Here is an 18,934-nt window from a genome sequence, read left to right on the forward strand (position 1 = left end):
GTGCAAATACACAATCCATGTCTCAATTGTCTCAAGGCTTAAAAATCCTTCTTTAACCTGTATCCTCCCCTTTATCTACACTGATTGAAGTGGATGCAACAAGTGACATCAATAAGGGATCATAGCTTTCACCTGGATTCACCTGATCAGTCTATGTCATGGAAAGAGCATGTTCTTAATGTTTTGTACACTCAGTGTATAACAGCGCTTTGGTCGGCAAAGCTTTATGCTAGAAACAAGCTGTAAAACACCCAGGAAAGACCTGACTCCAATGCATATGGAGATATCATTGATCCATTTCTTTGACATTCAGATTCTGAGCTACAACCATAGTGGAGGAGACAAAAAATGTAATCTAATTATGTCACTATAAATTGATTAAGTTATTCACTTTCTGATTAAGCTATTCATAGGGTGGTGAAAGTGCAAATACTGCTCAGTGGCCAGGATGTGGACCATCAGACAAGACAACGCTTTACGTGAGGAGTTCTTAAATTTATGAAGATAGTTTGATTACTGGCATATAAATTGACAAGAGAAAAATACCATCTTGAGATATTATTTCAATGAATAACTTGCATGAATGTTGTGTGATGAGGATGGATGGATACTGTGCCATGATATTGTTTGTTTACCTAATGGAACTTCAGTGTCGTGATAGAGTGTTGAGAGCTTGCAGTTTGGCTCATTGTGGCATACGGCAAAAAACTGTATCTTGTCTCCATGTGTCCACTTTCTGCTCAAGATTAATGGTCAGATTCAGTGGAGGCTGCTGAGGGGAGGACGGGTCATTACACTCGATTCTAGCCAGTATTATGAGCCGTCCTCCCCTCAGCAGCCTCAGATTTCACTTGTATGTGTAACAGTATTGCTTCCGTCCCTCTGAGTGGAATCCTTTAAGAAACCCTAAAGACTAAGGCTTTTTTTTTGCCATTTTTCATTACCTTCACATTTTGGCTTCTACAGGCATTTATGTAATAGGCACCATCAACTGTTTTAGGTCTATGTATTCAGCACACTGTCAGCTACAAAAAATATATGTCAAAACAAAGTTTTGAGACGCTTACTGTATATGAGTGATAATGTGCCATAAAGGCAAAAAAAATCTAAAAACTCATATTGAAATTCTTTGTTTTTTATTGGAAAAGCACTGCAAACTATAATGAACAAGATATCCAACACCAGATTGTGGTTCACCCAGGTCTTGAGTACCTCTATAAGTTTAAGGGGGGAAAAATTTCAAACAAACCAACATCTACTGTCCACTGTCCACATGTGCTTTTCAACAGAACAAAAATCCCAATCACACAGAATTGCCATGTCTTTCACTCACATGTTATGCCACAGTTGGAAGCCATTCCTAATGTCACATTGGGTCACCTCATTAGTGGGACTAGTTCCCCATCCACTGGCCTTTCATGTGTATTGCGCCTTAGGGAAAGACTTTATAGGCATTGTTGTTGTACATGAAGTTGCAGCTGAATTTGTTTTTGTTAAAGGGTCCTGTACCATCTCTTGTGGGGCACAGTGTAGTACCAAAGATTTTTACAACTACACCAAGATGGGGCTTCCGAGTGGTGCAGCAGTCTAAGGCACTGCATCTCAGTGCTAAAGGCGTCACTACAGACCCTGGTTCAAACCTGGGCTGTATCACAACCAGCTGTGATCAGGAGTCCCATAGGGCAGCGCACAATTGGCTCAGTGTTGTCCGGGTTAGGGGAGGGTCTGGCCGGGGTAGGCAGTCATTGTAAAATAAGAATTTGTTCTTAACTGACTAGCCTAGTTAAATGAAGGTAAAAAATGTTATAATAATAATAATAATAATAATAATAATAAAACCTGTTGTTTCAAATGGGAACAAATGAGTCACAGTGGGCAGAACAAGCAAGGAGGTGGGCAGAGCCAAACAAGAGCTAGTGAGATCCTATTGGCGTGTTCTAGCAGACATTTGCTTATTTCCTTTAGGGAACGCCTACTCTGTGATATACGTATGAGTAATAACTCAGTTCGCCTTTGCTCTACTTCTAAACAAAAATTACTTTGGCAAAGTGTAAAGTCTACAAAACGCAGTCCACTCTGTCCGTAACAGATTTTAGTTTTGTGAACAGAAAACTGTATTGAGATCAAATGTTTAATTGATGAGAAAATCAGCAGAATGTTGGCCAAAATCCTTCTCGTTCCATCTTATTTGGTAGTGAGTGGAAACGTCAAGCGGATGTTTCAAATTTATACATCCGGTGAAATATCTGGCTCATTGTTCTGTCTGTGGTAGTACTGTAGTGCCCATCTTGTTTGGTCTGACTCATCTCATCTTCTTGACTAAAATAAACATTTATTTAGAAATTAGTTCTACATTGTAAAAATGTTGCCACATTTCAAAAGCAGAAAATCCTTCATTACCAACATATTTTTTTTTTCAGTGGTGTTTTTTTCCCTCCATTCAGCTCAGTGGTGTGAAGGGGTTAATGTTATAACTTGCCCACCAAGGTAAAGACAGTTTCAGGTTGGATATTCGAAGGATATTTGCCTGTAGATTTCCTTACATCCACCAACAGTAGTTAGGGACCGTCAACATAGTGACAAATCAAATTTTTCAAATTTCAATAGCTCTTTAACCATTACTCCTAAAACATTCAAATCTGGTTGTATTTAACCCGATGGCATAGACACACATTGCACACACTTTTTTGTTGTTGATTTACATCTCGCACTATTTTAAATTATTTATTTTGATTTTTGAATTTCAATAGCTCATTGGTCATATGACCTACTGACTTCACACAAGGTTCAGAATGTCCACTCAGTTGACCTACACATTTCACACCCTTTAGTTTATCCATTTTCATCTCACATGATTTTACATACATTTTTCTAAATTTAAAATGACAATAGCTCCTTGGTCATGTGACCTACTGACTTCAAACAAGGTTCAGAATGTACACTCTGTGTGCCTACACATTGAACACCCTTTAGTGTGTCCATTTTCATCTCACATGATTTTACATGAATTTTTCAAATGTAAAATGTCAATAGCTCCTTGGTCATGTAAATAATATCAAATATCAATGCAGTATGACGAACTAGCCATCCATTGTGTTATATCATAAATTGTCTTACATCTTACATGCCATCACTGTTGTCAAAAGATTATAAACATGTAAATATAGTTAATTACCCAGTCAGTCTTTGGGCCACATCCAGGTTCTTTATCAGTGGCACACATGAAGCAGTTGTTGGCTTTGTTGAACTCTAAAATCATAGGTATGAACTGAACATATGGCTGTCCCACACAATGACATAAAAATAAAGAATTAGCATTTACTTAGAATTAAATGTCATTACAAACCAGACATTTTCAGTATATCCTCAGCCATTTTTTGTGTTTTTGTGAAGGTTCTATATCAATTTGGGAGGGGTTGTTGGGTAAGTTCTGTGCAACTTCCTTAGTGACAAAGCCAGCAGCCAAGACAGCTTTTCACAGTATGTCATAAAAAATGATTACACTTATGAATGTATGTAAAATGCTAATATGTATTAGATCCAGTACAATGGAATAACTAAGAGCTGAATTTGAATGCAGCGTGTTCCGATTCCTCCTTCTCTTTCTGTCCAGCAGGGTCAACCAAAAACACTTGGCCTGATGGTTTATGCAGATACTGGGGAAGCAATATAGAAATGTATTGATCCCTTAAAATATTTTACTATTAAATGACCCATATCACAACCCTCGTACCCCTTCACAAAAATGTACCTAAATCAATTTTGGAAAAAGGATTTTACTCACAATGAACTTCCAGTGGTTCGGGTTCACGTTCAAGAAACTCATGACAGCATTGTAGTTACTGAAGTTCACCTGAAATAAATATTTTCACATGCTTGCCACTAAGCCAAAAATGTTTTATCAATAGTTAATCCTTTAAAATTCCACTAACAGATTGTATAAGTACCTTTGCCAGACTTTGCTTGCGCACTAAACTTCTTTCTCCATTTAGAATGACTTGGGCTGAGTAGTGATTTAGGATGTAAATCTTTGTCCCGTGACCGCAGCTTTTTGTGATTGCTTGAAAGTACCATTCGATTGTCTGTATAAGGAGAGAAAGTAAAACCACAAATGCTTTGAATGTGAAGAACATTATACAAATAATTAAGCATAATCTAAAATACATAGACATTTCACAGAATATTGGTTAGTTAGAATGATTGTTAATTGAGATTTAAAACAAAAGCAAATACATTTGTCTAATATATTCTGGCCACATGCAATTTGTTACATACAGTTGAAGTCGGAAGCTTACATACACTTAGGTTGGAGTCATTAAAACTCATTTTTCAACCACTCCACACATTTCTTGTTAACAAACTATAGTATTGGCAAGTCGGTTAGGACATCTACTTTGTGCATGACAACTAATTCACTGTATCACAATTCCAGTGGGTCAGAAGCTTACATACACTAAGTTGAATGTGCCTTTAAACAGCTTGAAAAATTCCAGAAAATTAGGTCATGGCTTTAGAAGCTTCTGATAGGCTAATTGACATCATTTGAGTCAATTGGAGGTGTACCTGTGGATGTATTTCAAGGCCTACCTTCAAACTCAGTGCCTCTTTGCGTGATATCATGGGAAAATCAAAAGAAATCAGCCAAGACCTCAGAAAAAATAATTGTAGACCTCCACAAGTCTGGATCATCCTTGGGAGCAATTTCCAAACGCCTGAAGGTGCCACGTTCATCTGTACAAGCAATAAATAGTACTCAAGTATAAACACCATGGGTCCATGCAGCCGTCATACCGCTCAGGAAGGAGACGCGTTCTGTCTCCTAGAGATGAATGTACTTTGGTGCGAAAAGTGCAACTAAATCCCAGAACAACAGCAAAGGACCTTGTGAAGATGCTGGAGGAAATGGGTACAAAAGTATCTATATCCACAGTAAAACAAGTCCTATATCGACATAACCTGAAAGGCCACTCAGCAAGGAAGAAGCCACTGCTCCAAAACCGCCATAAAAAAGCCAGACTATGGTTTGCAACTGCACATGGGAAAAAAATATCATACTTTTTGGAGAAATGTCCTCTGGTCTGATGAAACAAAAATAGAACTGTTTGGCCATAATGACCATCGTTATGTTTGGAGGAAAAAGGGGGAGGCTTGCAAGCCGAAGAACACCATCCCAACCGTGAAGCACGGGGGTGGCAGCATCATGTTGTGGGGGTTCTTTGCTGCAGGAGGGACTGGTGCACTTCACAAAATAGATGGCATCATGAGGGAGGAAAATGATGTGGATATATTGAAGCAACATCTCAAGACATCAGTCAGGAAGTTAAAGCTCGGTCGCAAATGGCTCTTCCAAATAAACAAGCATACTTCCAAAGTTGTGGCAAAATGGCTTAAGGACAACAAAGTCAAGGTATTGGAGTGGCCATCACAAAGCCCTGACCTCAATCCTATAGAAAATATGTGGGCAGAACTGAAAAAGCGTGTGCGAGCAAGGAGGCCTACAAACCTGACTCAGTTACACCAGCTCTGTCAGGAGGAATGGGACAAAATTCACCCAACTTACTGTGGGAAGCTTGTGGAACGCTACCCGAAACGTTTGACCCAAGTTAAACAATTTAAAGGGAATGCTACCAAATACTAATTGAGTGTATGTAAACTTCTGACCCACTGGGAATGTGATGAAAGAAATAAAAGCTGAAATAAATCATTCTCTCTACTATTATTCTGACATTTCACATTCTTCAAATAAAGTGGTGATCCTAACTGACCTAAGACAGGGAATTTTTACTAGGATTAAATGTCAGGAAATGTGAAAAACTGAGTTTTAATGTATTTGGTTGAGGTGTATGTAAACTTCTGACTTCAACTGTATATATGCCCTGTTAGGGAGATTAAGTATCATACATAAGCTGTTATGTAGTCAAAAAAGTGTGTTATTGCTGACAATACTGTGTTTACATGATGACACATCTTCGCTATTTACTTTAAAGTGACAGAATAAGGGCCATAAATATTCAAGTGTATGTCATCAAAAACATTCAACTACAATTCCAGTTAACTACATAATGATATTACATGTCCTTAGACTTGGTTAGGTGCACATCTAATGTACTTGTTCATCTTTCATACTGTATGAATTTTTTTACACAATACGTTTAGAATTGTGATTAGAAAAATGCATATTGTCATGTTATGACTAGTATTTATTACCTCACCCATAAGCATTTGTGGGGCTGCAGAGTTTTAAACTCTGAATGATGGAGAAGGAAAGAGGACTTTTTGTCTGTAGACCTCACAACAGCAACCGCCACCTTGCAATTGTTTCTTCGCCGCAGAGCTGTGACCTGCAATATGCAAATGAAACACATTTAGAAGAGTTATTGTCCTCTTAAACATGAACTGAAAACAAAATATCACAATCCTTTAACATTTGGGGAAAAAAACATTGTCACTGTGCTTGCATGTCATCTTTCTAGTCCTCTAGAGTCTCTGCCTCACCTTCTGTCCCTCTGTCTCTGGAGTAATGAACTAGTTGGTGTTGACTGAATTTCTGGCCATCATCAATATTTCCCTTTCCATTGTCATCTTTATTTGCCAGTTTCATGACACGCTCTGTTTCTAATGTGTTGTTAACTCTGTCATTTTGTTGTTGTTTTATGTTTTCTGTAATGACAATAAAAAGTTAATTAATCACTATGTCGATTCCTTTACGTCACTCAGAAATACAAAAAGCTATCAAAATGTAAGTTGATCACTGCACAGGAAAACTGTAGTTTCAACGTGTAGTTGTGGTTGGAATGTTATACATTTTGGTGTTACACAAAGACATAGGAATTTATTTTTCCGTCAAATAACTATATTCATCAGAAAAGGAAACCCTCAAATGCACTATAGCATTTTGTAAGTTGTCTGCAGGTGGCTTGTTGTGAATGCACTCAAATATCAAGTCATTATCAAGTTATGTAAACTGCATGCTAATACTCACAGTAGAAGGATTTGTGTTAATATTCAGTATACGAAAGTGATGCTATGAAAATGATTATTTCACGTTATCAAGCTCACTCTGACTGACAAATCCCTGCCTATTACTGTGATTAAAAAGAGCATATGAAACATTGTTTTTCATGAGGCCCACCTGTGCGCCTTCCTTTAAGCACCTCTGTTTGAACACCTCTCCTGTCCTTGATCCATACCACATACAGCCATTTGCGGATCTTTTCAGTGTCCATGTGAAAGATAGTTATTGCGAGGCTGAAACATTTGTTAATAACTTTAAAAAAAAAGTTGAACACCCATGTAAATGAAGGCCTGCAAAGCTTACAGATTTAAGTCTAATAGCAGTAGATGAAAGTAGACAAACATCAGACTGTGTGATATGAAGGCATAGTCAGTGGACATTCTGAACCTTGTTTGAAGTCATTAGGTCACATGACCAAGGAGCTATTGAAATTTTAAATGTAGAAAAATGTAAAATCATGTGAGATGAAAATGGACAAACTAAAGCGTGTGCAATGTGTAGGCCCAATGAGTGGACATTCTGAACCTTGTTTGAAGTCAGTAGGTCACATTTTTTTATTTTTTTTATTTCACCTTTATTTAATCAGGTAGGCAAGTTGAGAACAAGTTCTCATTTACAATTGCGACCTGGCCAAGATAAAGCAAAGCAGTTCGACACATACAATAACACAGAGTTACACATGGAGTAAAACAAACATACAGTCAATAATACAGTAGAAAAATAAGTCTATATACAATGTGAGCAAATGAGGTGAGATAAGGGAGGTAAAGGCAAAAAAGGCCATGGTGGCAAAGTAAATACAATATAGCAAGGAATGGTAGATTTGCAGTGGAAGAAAGTGCAAAGTAGAAATAGAAATAATGGGGTGCAAAGGAGCAAAATAAATAAATAAATACAGTAGGGGAAGAGGTAGTTCTATTGGCAAAATTATAGATGGGCTATGTACAGGTGCAGTGATCTGTGAGCTGTTCTGACAGCTGGTGCTTAAAGCTAGTGAGAGAGATAAGTGTTTCCAGTTTCAGAGATTTTTTGTAGTTCGTTCCAGTCATTGGCAGCAGAGAACTGGAAGGAGAGATGGCCAAAGGAGGAACTGGCTTTGGGGGTGACCAGAGACATGACCAAGGAGCTATTGAAATTTTAAATTTTAAAACATTCATGTAAAATCATCTGAGATGAAAATGGACAAACTAAAGGGTGTGCAATGTGTAGGCCCACTGGGTGGACATTCTAAACCTTGTTTGAAGTTAGTAGGTCACATGACCAAGGAGCTATTAATATTCGAATGTAAAAAAGTTTGTACTTTAGTTATGCTCCCTAACTAATTCCACTAGAAATACAAAATGCTGCTCACATTTCCACATATTTATTTGCTTTGGAAAGCGAATTAATGTCCAAATCGTGAAAATAAGACCTGTGCAATGTTGTGCGCAATTTTTCCAACATCATGACACTTATTTGGAGTCTGTGGCTCAAGTGGTTTGAAAGCTATTGAGGTTTGAAAGCGTGAATATCCATTGAATATCCAACCTGAAACTGTCTTTACCTCGGTAACCTGCCCTATGCTATTGTTTTCTTGTAATGGTACCGGTTTGGAGGAAGTTCTGTGCTGTGAAAATGTAGCATATTTGGCATTCAATGTACATTTTCTGTGCTGTAGCCTATAGGCCTATTCTAATATAAAATAAACCCTGTATCACCAAGTGTGTATATTGTCAATATCAATATAGTGAAATAATACAATGCCTTGGGGTTGAGGAAAGTTCTGTGCTGTGAAAATATAGCATAGTAGGCTACATTGTTGATTTTTTTTGCTGTAGCCTCTAATGATATAGGCCTTTTTCAATATAAAATCAACACTGTATCACCAAATGTGTATATTTGAATTTACAATTGAATTTATCAATTAAATATATAATAACGGAACAAAGTTATTGTAGACTAGGCTAATAAAATGCATTGGACGCTATGTTATCGACACAGTAAATAGTAAATGTTTTAAAATAAACCAAATAGCCAATGCGTTACGACACAGTAAATATTTCCAAATAATATTACAAGTATAACAAGAAAACTGTCTGGATCAGATCATCTCTTTCCTTCTTACATTTCTTCAAAGTCGCATCTAACTGTCACGTCCTGACCAGTATAAGGGTTATTTGTTATTGTAGTTTGGTCAGGACGTGGCAGAGGGTATTTGTTTTATGTGGTTCGGGGTGGTGGTTTATTTAGTAGGGTGTTTGATTTATTATTTTCGGGTTTTTGGGTACTGTTCTATGTTAGTGTATTTCTATGTTCTGTGTAGTTTTTTGTATTTCTATGTTTTGTTTATTGTTGGACTCTCAATTAGAGGCAGGTGTTTTCTCGTTGCCTCTGATTGAAAGTCCTATATATGGGTATGTGTTTGGTTTAGTGTTTGTGGGAGATTGTTCCATGTATAGCTTATGGCCTTACAGGACTGTTTGTTTGTCGTTGTGTTTGTTTGGTGTACATGTTTATTTAGGTTTTTCCTTCTTTCCGTAATAAAAGAAGATGAGTACACATATACCCGCTGCGTTTTGGTCTCAATCCGACGACATCCGTTACACTAACGCTTGTTTCGTGGTGAATGATTTACTTACCATACTTCTTCATGCACAAAACAAACAAAAACATAACATGTCTGCCTCACCACGACTCGGAGTTCCATCACTCACTTGCAGCGTTCAAAACATCTGGGAACTCGGATAATATAGAATTCAATTAGCTAACTGAAAAATCCCATTTTGTTTTTTTCCCTAAGCACTACACAGCTGATTGAAATAATCAAAGCTTGATGATGTGTTTAAAATTAAGCTGTAGGGGCAGGACCAAGTTTGGGAAACCCTGGTATGGAAAAAGGCCCGAGTTCCCGAGTTGGAATTCCGAGTTGAATGACCGTTCAAATCGATCTTTCCCAGTCGGAGGTCATTTTTTTCCCGAGTTCCATTGGTTTTGAACGCACTGAAGTCGGAAATTTCCGAGTTCCCAGTTCCGAGTTCCCACTTGTTTTGGGTGGCATCTATATGTACTGAGTGTGACCAAGGTTCTATTCTTTAGGCACCAACCGAAACCAAACAGACTGAAACAGGGAGGGACTACCTGAAGTTCTCCAACACTAAACCAAAGACAGTACAGTATGAAGATAAGGAGAAACTGTTTTTTGAATGTTTTATTATTCATATTTTAACAGGGGGTAGATCAGCTTTAATATTGCGGATAGATTGTAGCTTCCATCAATGTATACACTACCGTTCAAAAGTTTGGGGTCACTTAGAATTGTCCTTGTTTTTTTTTAAAGAAAAGCTATTTTTTTGTACATTAAAATAACACCAAATTAATCAGAAACACAGTGTAGGCATTGTTAATGTTGTAAATGACTATTGTAGATTTGTTATGGAATATCTACATAGGCGTAGAGAGGATCACTATCAGCAACCATCACTGCTGTGTTCCAATGGCATTAGAGTGTCTAGTTTGAGAAACAGACACCTCACAAGTCCTCAACTGGCAGCTTCATTAAATAGTACCCGCAAAACAGCAGTCTCAACGTCAACAGTGAAGAGGCGATTCCGGGATGCTGGCCTTCTAGGCAAAGTTCCAGTGTCTGTGTTCTTTTGCCCATCTTAATATTTTATTTTTATTGGCCAGTCTGAGAAATTGCTTTTTCTTTGCAACTCTGCCTAGAAGGCCAGCATCCCGGAGTCGCCTCTTCACTGTTGACGTTGAGACTGGTGATTTGCGGGTAGTATTTAATGACGCTGCCAGTTGAGGATTTGTGAGGCATCTGTTTCTCAAACTAAACACTCTAATGTACTTGTCCTCTTGCTCAGTTGTGGACCGGGGCCTCCCACTCCTCTTTTTATTCTGGTTAGTCAGTTTGCACTTTCTGTGAAGGGAGTAGTACACAGCGTTGTACGAGATCTTCAGTTTCTTGGCAGTTTCTCGCATGGAATACCCTTCATTTCTCAGAACAAGAATAGACTGATGAGTTTCAGAAGAAAGTTCTTTGTTTCTGGCCATTCTGGCCCACAAATGCTAATGCTCCAGATACTCAACTAGTCTAAAGAAGGCCAGTTTTTATTGCTTCTTTAATCAGAACTACAGTTTTCATCTGTGCTAACATAATTGAAAGAGGGTTTTCTAATGATCAATTAGCCTTTTAAAATGATAAACTTGGATTAGCTAACACAATGTGCCATTGGAACACAGGAGTGATGGTTGCTGAAAATGGGCCTCTGTACTCCTATGTAGATATTCCATAAAAAATCTGCCGTTTCCAGCTACAATAGTCATTTACAATATTAACAATGTCTACACTGTATTTCTGATCAATTTGATGTTATTTTAATGGACAAAAAAAATAAAATGCTTTTCTTTCAAAAACAAGGAAATTTCTAAGTGACCCCAAACTTTTGAACAGTAGTGTATGTCTGCATCATTTCCAATCCCCCATATATTTTGGGGGTAAATATACAGTACCAGTCAAAAGTATGGACACACCTACTAATTCCAGGGTGTTTCTTTATTTTCACTATTTTCTGCAAAACTATTGGCTACCAAAACTATGAAAAAACACATAAGGAATCATGTAGTAACCAAAAAAGTATTTAACAATTCAAAATATATTTTAGATTTGACATTCTTCAAAGTAGCCACCGTTTGCCTTGATGAAAGCCTTGCACACTCTTGGCATTCTTTGCACACTCCATTGCTTTTCCAACAGTCTTGAAGGTATGGTGGTAGGATATTTGTTTATTTATTTTTCAAGCAAACTATAAGGGAGTTGTACTCCAGTCTAGGAGGTGCGAGAATGCAACATATTGGATGCCAACCGCCGTTAAACCTCATCGAAGAAGAAGACCGCTCTCGTTGACTTCTCAAACCCCAGCCTGGTCTGTTTGGTCTGTTTCGCAAGCGTTCCCGGAAGTGTTGCGATGTTGCGCCTCTGGGTTTAGAAACTCTGTGACTTAACGCTCATGCATGTTTTCTGTTGCAAAACGCATGGCTACCGTGTGCCCTAATCTAATGAATATGACCCTACCCTAAATGTTGTGGACTGACATATATATATATATTTTATCAACTGGGTATACTGTGGGCTGGTAGGGATGAAATTGAGAGAACCCAAGGATTTTTGGAAACTGCAGAAACAATGTATATTTGTTACATGAAAGAGGTAGGCATGAGACTGTCTATGTGCAATTTGCCTGCCTATGCATAATTTGCCTACATTATCATTTTCTTTCTGGGAGAAGAGCAAGCAGCAGCATCATTGTCATCAGGCCTCATCATCTGTCATCTGGAAGGCCAGCTGTGGTGCATTCTATATGGTTTACTGTTCCGGCAGACTGAATCCTATGGCATCTGTTTAAATGTGACCATGACAATTCAGACTGGATAATCTATTGTTTTATTTCACAACATAGGATGGGCAACCCCCAATGGACCTCACTGAGTTCTTTGTGGCAGAGAAAGATGCATTACCACAACAGGAGAGGATAAAGAGGTAGGGAAGTCATTCTTGTGTTGAGTCTTTCATAAATGACAGAAATAAGTGAAGTTGCTCTTTTAACTTTAACTTTTCACTCTCTTCGAACAGATTTCAAATGGCCTACACCCACACACTGTACTATCCTGCACAAATGTACAAGAACTTGGAGCTGTATGAGAAAGCTGGGGGCTACTGCCACAGCACTCTTCAGAGACAGCTGGAATTCAACCAGTTCATTCCTCTGGAATGGGCCATCAACGCTGCCACGTTATCGCAATATTACATCACCAAGGTAAATTATAAACTGTATGTAATCTCTTCATCAAGATTAATTACTTATCATTTCTTTGCAGTGCGTAAATGACTTGATTTCTTTAAAATGATATTTTTATAGATTAATCTAACACATCTTTCTCTTCCCACCACTTTGTCTGCCAGACCCTCTACATGGAGGGCAGGCACTGTCTATCTGCTGCCATTGTCATAGCAGGCCTAGCTGGAGAGGTCCCCTCAGAAGCCGCTGCCCAGGAGAGTAAGTTCTCACTCTAAAGTCATATACTCAGCCTTGACTGTATATGTTCATTCTGAAATGTTTGTATGTTGTCGATCATTCTGTACTCATTAACACACATCTCAAACCTTTGTGTTTAGGTGAAGATGAGGCTGAGAAGTGAGACCAACTTAGACAGAAGAAAGACGAAATTGCAAGGTGTTGGATAAAATACTGTCTTAATTTGTTGCAAGATGCCAAGAAACTTCTCGAGGTAATTTAGACATCTTCAAACAATATGTAATTTTGTAGCTGATTAGCCTATATTGTGAGACAATATCTAATTTGTATGCCTGCTTCTCTGTACAGGACAACATTGGAGAGCTAGAGGTGGATCGACAGGCAGAGCTGAGAGTGACGCAGCTACAAGAGGAGGAGGAGAAGGAGAGAGGAAGGAAGAGTGCTGTTCTGTTTGGTTCCATTGACACCTTTGACTCCATCTGTGGCCTGGAGGAGAAGGTGAGTTGTGTCTTCCCCGTCAACTTTGAGGAGGCCCGCGCCATCTTTCTGGTTGGCCAGGCCTACGTAAACCAAGCTAAGGAGTACTTTGAGATGGACGGCCATGTCACAGATCACATTGAGATTCTGCAGGACCACAGCGCTCTCTTCAAGGCCCTGGCATTCTTTGAGGAGGACCTGGAGCGGCGCTGCAAAATGCACAAGCGGCGGGTGGACATGATGGAGCCCATCTGCAAGACCTGAACGCCCAGTACTACCTCCTCATCTGCTGCCAGCTGCAGTTTGAGCTGGCCGAGGACCTACTACTAGATGATGGATCTGAAGCTGTCCATGGCCAACAAGCAGGACGACCTGGACGTGCACAAGGTCAAGAAGTTTAACCACCTCTGCTCCTCCTCCACCAAGTTCTACCAGATGTTCCTCGACTGTGTCCGCTCGCCAGAGGGCAAGTGGCCGGATAAATTGGAGGACGAGGTACTGAGGCCGGTTCTTGTGGCTAAGTTCCGTGTGGCTTGTCTCCACAGCAGGCTCATCTCGACCAGCACAATCATTCAGCTGGAGAACCTGAACCGGTCCCTGGAGTGCTACAACTTTGTGGTCCAGTACTGCAAGGACAACTCAGAGGCCAAAATCGCCATCGAGACAGAGCTGGAGCTGAGCGAAGAGATGGCCAGCCATCTGCCCCTCAAGATCAACCGACTCAAGGCAAAGTTGGCCTCCTCTAACTGATTCTGAATGTGCCCTAAACTCCACACTACAAAGCCTGGTTAAACACCCCTATCATATATTAAATAGGTCATTCTCCTCAACCCCCATTTGATGTTCTGCATTTCCTGATGACTAATTAACCACTGAAAATAATTAGTTATATGCATGATGCCACATTCATTCCCTAATTTATTTGTTCTCCTGGCTGATTGAAAATAACTATAATGTTGTATGGTTTGTAGATATGTAGCTAAAAACAATATAATGGAAACATGAATTAACTGATGTGATATTTATTTTGAAAAGGATCTGTCTATTTCCAACTGACTACCGAAACCATAAATAAACATAACGTGCAAATAACCTTTTCTTGCCTCTCAAAAGCTTTCATTGTTGGAAGTTGCTTGATGTATATGAATATTTATTTCATAAAGGAAACATTTTATTGTAACATTCACACAAACGTGTAATACATTTCTTAAATAAGAAAAGATTGCCATCGATAAATGGACCCTAAAACAGCTTAGACAGACTTAGATGTACATAATTGTAACTTTCAGGTCCTGTGAGTAGTTAATTACAATTTTAAGAGGCATATATGTGTATCTGTGCCAAGATGTATTACCACTTCAGCTCTAAATATACTTTGAATGCAAAACCATCCGAATGTGAATTCTCTAGAGTGACACGTAAACAGAGCTGTGGATAGCATTTAGCTCGTCTTGGTATGACTTGGCTGTAAGATGAAACCTCAGCCTGACAATGACAGTGCAGTCTTCAAAACCCCAATGAAGAAGTATTTTCCTTTCTCTGTGTGTGCTAAAGAGAGATTACAGACCGCAATGACAGCTGACGAGCATGCTTGTTATTTTATAAACATTCCAAAATAGTAGCTAATACTTATTTTTATTAAAGCAAAAGCTGATTTCGGTGGCAAGGTGGAGAATCATTATTTTTGTGGGTCAAAAATGTGAATTTCATATATTTTACTAAACAAACATGGTGTCCACAATAACAAACTAAAAGAAACAACAATATTATAATTGAAACATGCTTTCTCACTGCTCTAGAAATATGACTGGTTTAAGACATTTAATTTACTAGGTCATCAAACTGCACATCAAACACTTCTGTTTTTGCTCACCTAGGGTATTTTACTCCCACTGATATTTGAGACAGACAGGCAGCAAATAATTTAGATGACCTCATTCACTGCAGTTTTAATGGTAGTATCGTTAGTGTCACGACTTCCACTGAAGTCGGTCCCTCTCCTTGTTCGGGCGGTGTTCGGCGGTCGACGTCACCGACCTTCTAGCCATCACTGATCCCTTTTTCATTTTCCATTGGTTTTGTCTTGTCTTCCTTCAAACCTGGTTCCAATCCCATCAATTACATGTTGTGTATTTAACCCTCTGTTTCCCCTCATGTCCTTGTCGGAGATTGTTTATTGTAAGTGAATGTGTACGTCTGTACTGGTGTGTATGTAACAGTATAGCTTCCGTCCCTCTCCTCGCCCCAACCTGGGCTTGAACCAGGGACCCTCTGCACACATCAACAATTGACACCCACGAAGCCGCGGCCCTTGCAGAGCAAGGGGAACAACTACTTCAGGTCTCAGAGCGAGTGACGTCACCCGATTGAAACGCTATTAGCGCACACCACCGCTAACTAACTAGCCATTTCACATCGGTTACATGTACTGGTGTGCGTCGGGTTATGTTTACCCATTGATTTTTATTATTATGTTTTCCGGTGTTTTTTGTTGTTGTTGTAATAAACTGCGCCGTTGGAAACAGTTATTTCTCTCCTACGTCGGACTTCTCTGCCGCCAGTTAAACACCCCTTACAGTTAGGAACTTGTCTAAGCAGAAAATAAAATGTCTCAAATATCTACCTTTCTCCAGAAAATCTTCTGTTTGCGTAAGTGCTCAACATAATGGGATGGTTTCCTGCAGACACAGATTTAGCCTAGTCCTGGACAACTATTTTTTTTGTTATGGATATTATCCATTGAGCTTGCTTTTTATTCCAGATGAGGATTGATCTGAAAAACAGCATGAGTACAAGTAACATAAACAAACACTTGATTATCAGTCATAAAATGTATAGTGGTATTAGTAAAGTTAGTCCAATAGTTGAAATATCCCAAGAAATGTGTTTTCATGGGATATGTGGTTGAAGGGTAAAGTATAATTTGTAAGTCGCTCTGGATAAGAGCATCTGCTAAATGACTTAAATGTAAATGTAAATAATGGAACTCTAATGAAAATTGAGGAGATTCCCACATCTGGATGAATGTAACCTTTATTCTGACAGCAGGTAGCAACAGGAAGATTGAGATAAATATGGAGCAGACATAAGGGGGTGGAAGACCAGACAGCATACTCAACACAAGGAGAGGATGAGGCATAATGGCACCTACAGATGCATTTGACTAAAGACAGTTGAAACAGTTCAGGAGAGAGAGAGAGTCTGGATTATCAGATGACTGCTTAGAAGAAATTAGAGGATTCTCATGTAAAAGAAAAATATATGGAATTTGGTCTCCAGTGCAATCTTTTCTGAAGAGGACAGTTTGGCAGAGCTTTATGTTTAGACCCATAAGAACAGTTGCAGTCAAATATATTGGCACCTTAGCACGATTCACTATTTTAAAATAAGTTGAAATTTAAAAACTTTGTCTTAACACATGTATTTGTTTGATTTACAACTGCACAGGACCAAGAAAACAAATCTAATCTGAAATTGAGATTGAGATTTTATAAAGTTATGAGTTGCAGTAGTGGCGTTGGATGTCTCAATAAAGAGATTGAAATGTAATTTCCCGAGGAAAGGTAAAATGGCCCGATACACCCACATCCTGTATCCTCTCACAGCTGAAAACAAGCGTTCATACACATCCACATGACCCTTTCAAAATAAGAATTTCAAGAGAACAATTAACATGAAAGAGATCAATCATCATACTTTACAGTACAGTGTAAAAAAATCTAGCTGGTCCAGCTCAAGATCTTTTAGTAAGTAGTTCCACAGCCTTTTTGAGTTAACTAAACTTTTTGGAGGAGTGTTGCATAAACTTCACATGAGAGTAAAGGACTGTCTTGTTTAGCGAGCTGTACCGCTTCCTCCTGATTTGGCTCATACCAGGACCTCTGCCTCACAAACACATGTGACTGCCCCCCTGAAAGCGTCTTACCCAGTTGCGCAACCGAAACGCTACCTATTTGGCAGCGCAAGTGGAGACACTTCAGGCTGAGGAGTGAGTTTCACAGATCCCCATCTGCTACATTCACCCCCCCAAACTCACTCAACAGCGCAACTGCAAACTTAATTAGTTAACTTAATTTTCCTAATTAAACTCAGATAGAGCACATTCAGCATTTTTCATTAATGTACTAAGATTTTATATGACTTAAGGTGACCAAAATAGGTAAAGTGCTTAGATTGCTTGTCAGATGCATCTAATTCTAATATTCTCACCCTTGTGTATTTTGAGTATGGCTTGTAATGCACCAAGTTGTTTGGTGTTTTCCACAGTTTTACATTCCAGCAGTCATTTGTTTTCCGACTCAAACCACATCCAAGATGGTGACTAACCACACTTCAACATTTCACTTGTTACCAATAACATCTGTAATATATAGTATCCATACAGTCACTTACAACAATATACACTACCATTCAAAAGTTTGGTGTCACTTAGAAATGTCCTTGTTTTTGAAAGAAAAGCAATTTTTTTGTCCATTAAAATAACATACAATTGATCAGAAATACAGTGTAGAAATTGTTAATGTTGTAAATGACTATTGTAGCTGGAAACTGCAGATTTTTTATGGAATACGTAGGCGTACAGAGGCCCATTATCAGCAACCATCACTCCTGGTGTCCAATGGCACGTTGTGTTAGCTAATCCAAGTTTATCATTTTTAAAGGCTAATTGATCATTAGAAAACCCTTTTGCAACTATGTTAGCACAGCTGAAAACTGTTGTTCTGATTAAAGAAGCAATAAAACTGGCCTTCTTTAGACTAGTTGAGTATCTGGAGCATCTGGGTTTGATTACAGGCTCAAAATGGCCATAAACAAAGAACTTTCTTCTGAAACTCATCAGTCTATTCTTGTTCTGAGAAATGAAGGCTATTCCATGCGAGAAATTGCCAAGAAACTGAAGATCTCGTACAACGCGGTGTACTACTCCCTTCACAGAAAGTGCAAACTGGCCCTAACCAGAATAGAAAGAGGAGTGGGAGGCCCCGGTGCACAACTGAGCAAGAGGACAAGTACATTAGAGTGTTTAGTTTGAGAAACAGATGCCTCACAAGTCCTCAACTGGCAGCGTCATTAAATAGTACCCGCAAAACATCAGTCTCAACGTCAACAGTGAAGAGGCGACTCCGGGATGCTGGCCTTCTAGGTAGAGTTGCAAAGAAAAAGCCATTTCTCAGACTGGCCAATAAAAATAAAATATTAATATGGGCAAAAGAACACAGACACTGGACAGAGGAAGTTTGGAAAAAAGTGTCATGGTCAGACAAATCTAAGTTTGAGGTGTTCAGATCACAAAGAAGAACATTCGTGAGACATAAAAAAATGAAAAGATGCTGGAGGAGTTCTTGACGCCATCTGTCAAGCATGGTGGAGGCAATGTGATGGTCTGGGGGTGCTTTGGTGGTGGTAAAGTGGGAGATTTTAC

At 38.9% G+C, this 18,934-nt stretch overlaps 1 pseudogene; it reads left to right on the forward strand.

The window, feature by feature from the left end:
- Nucleotides 1–12,101: 12,101 nt before the first annotated feature.
- LOC106611525 (KIF-binding protein-like) lies at nucleotides 12,102–14,332 on the forward strand (annotated as a pseudogene).
- Nucleotides 14,333–18,934: the final 4,602 nt, after the last annotated feature.

Source organism: Salmo salar, chromosome 01 (genome assembly GCF_965601325.2).
Source record: "Salmo salar chromosome 01, fSalSal1, whole genome shotgun sequence".
In the NCBI taxonomy this organism is placed as follows: Eukaryota; Metazoa; Chordata; class Actinopteri; order Salmoniformes; family Salmonidae; genus Salmo; species Salmo salar.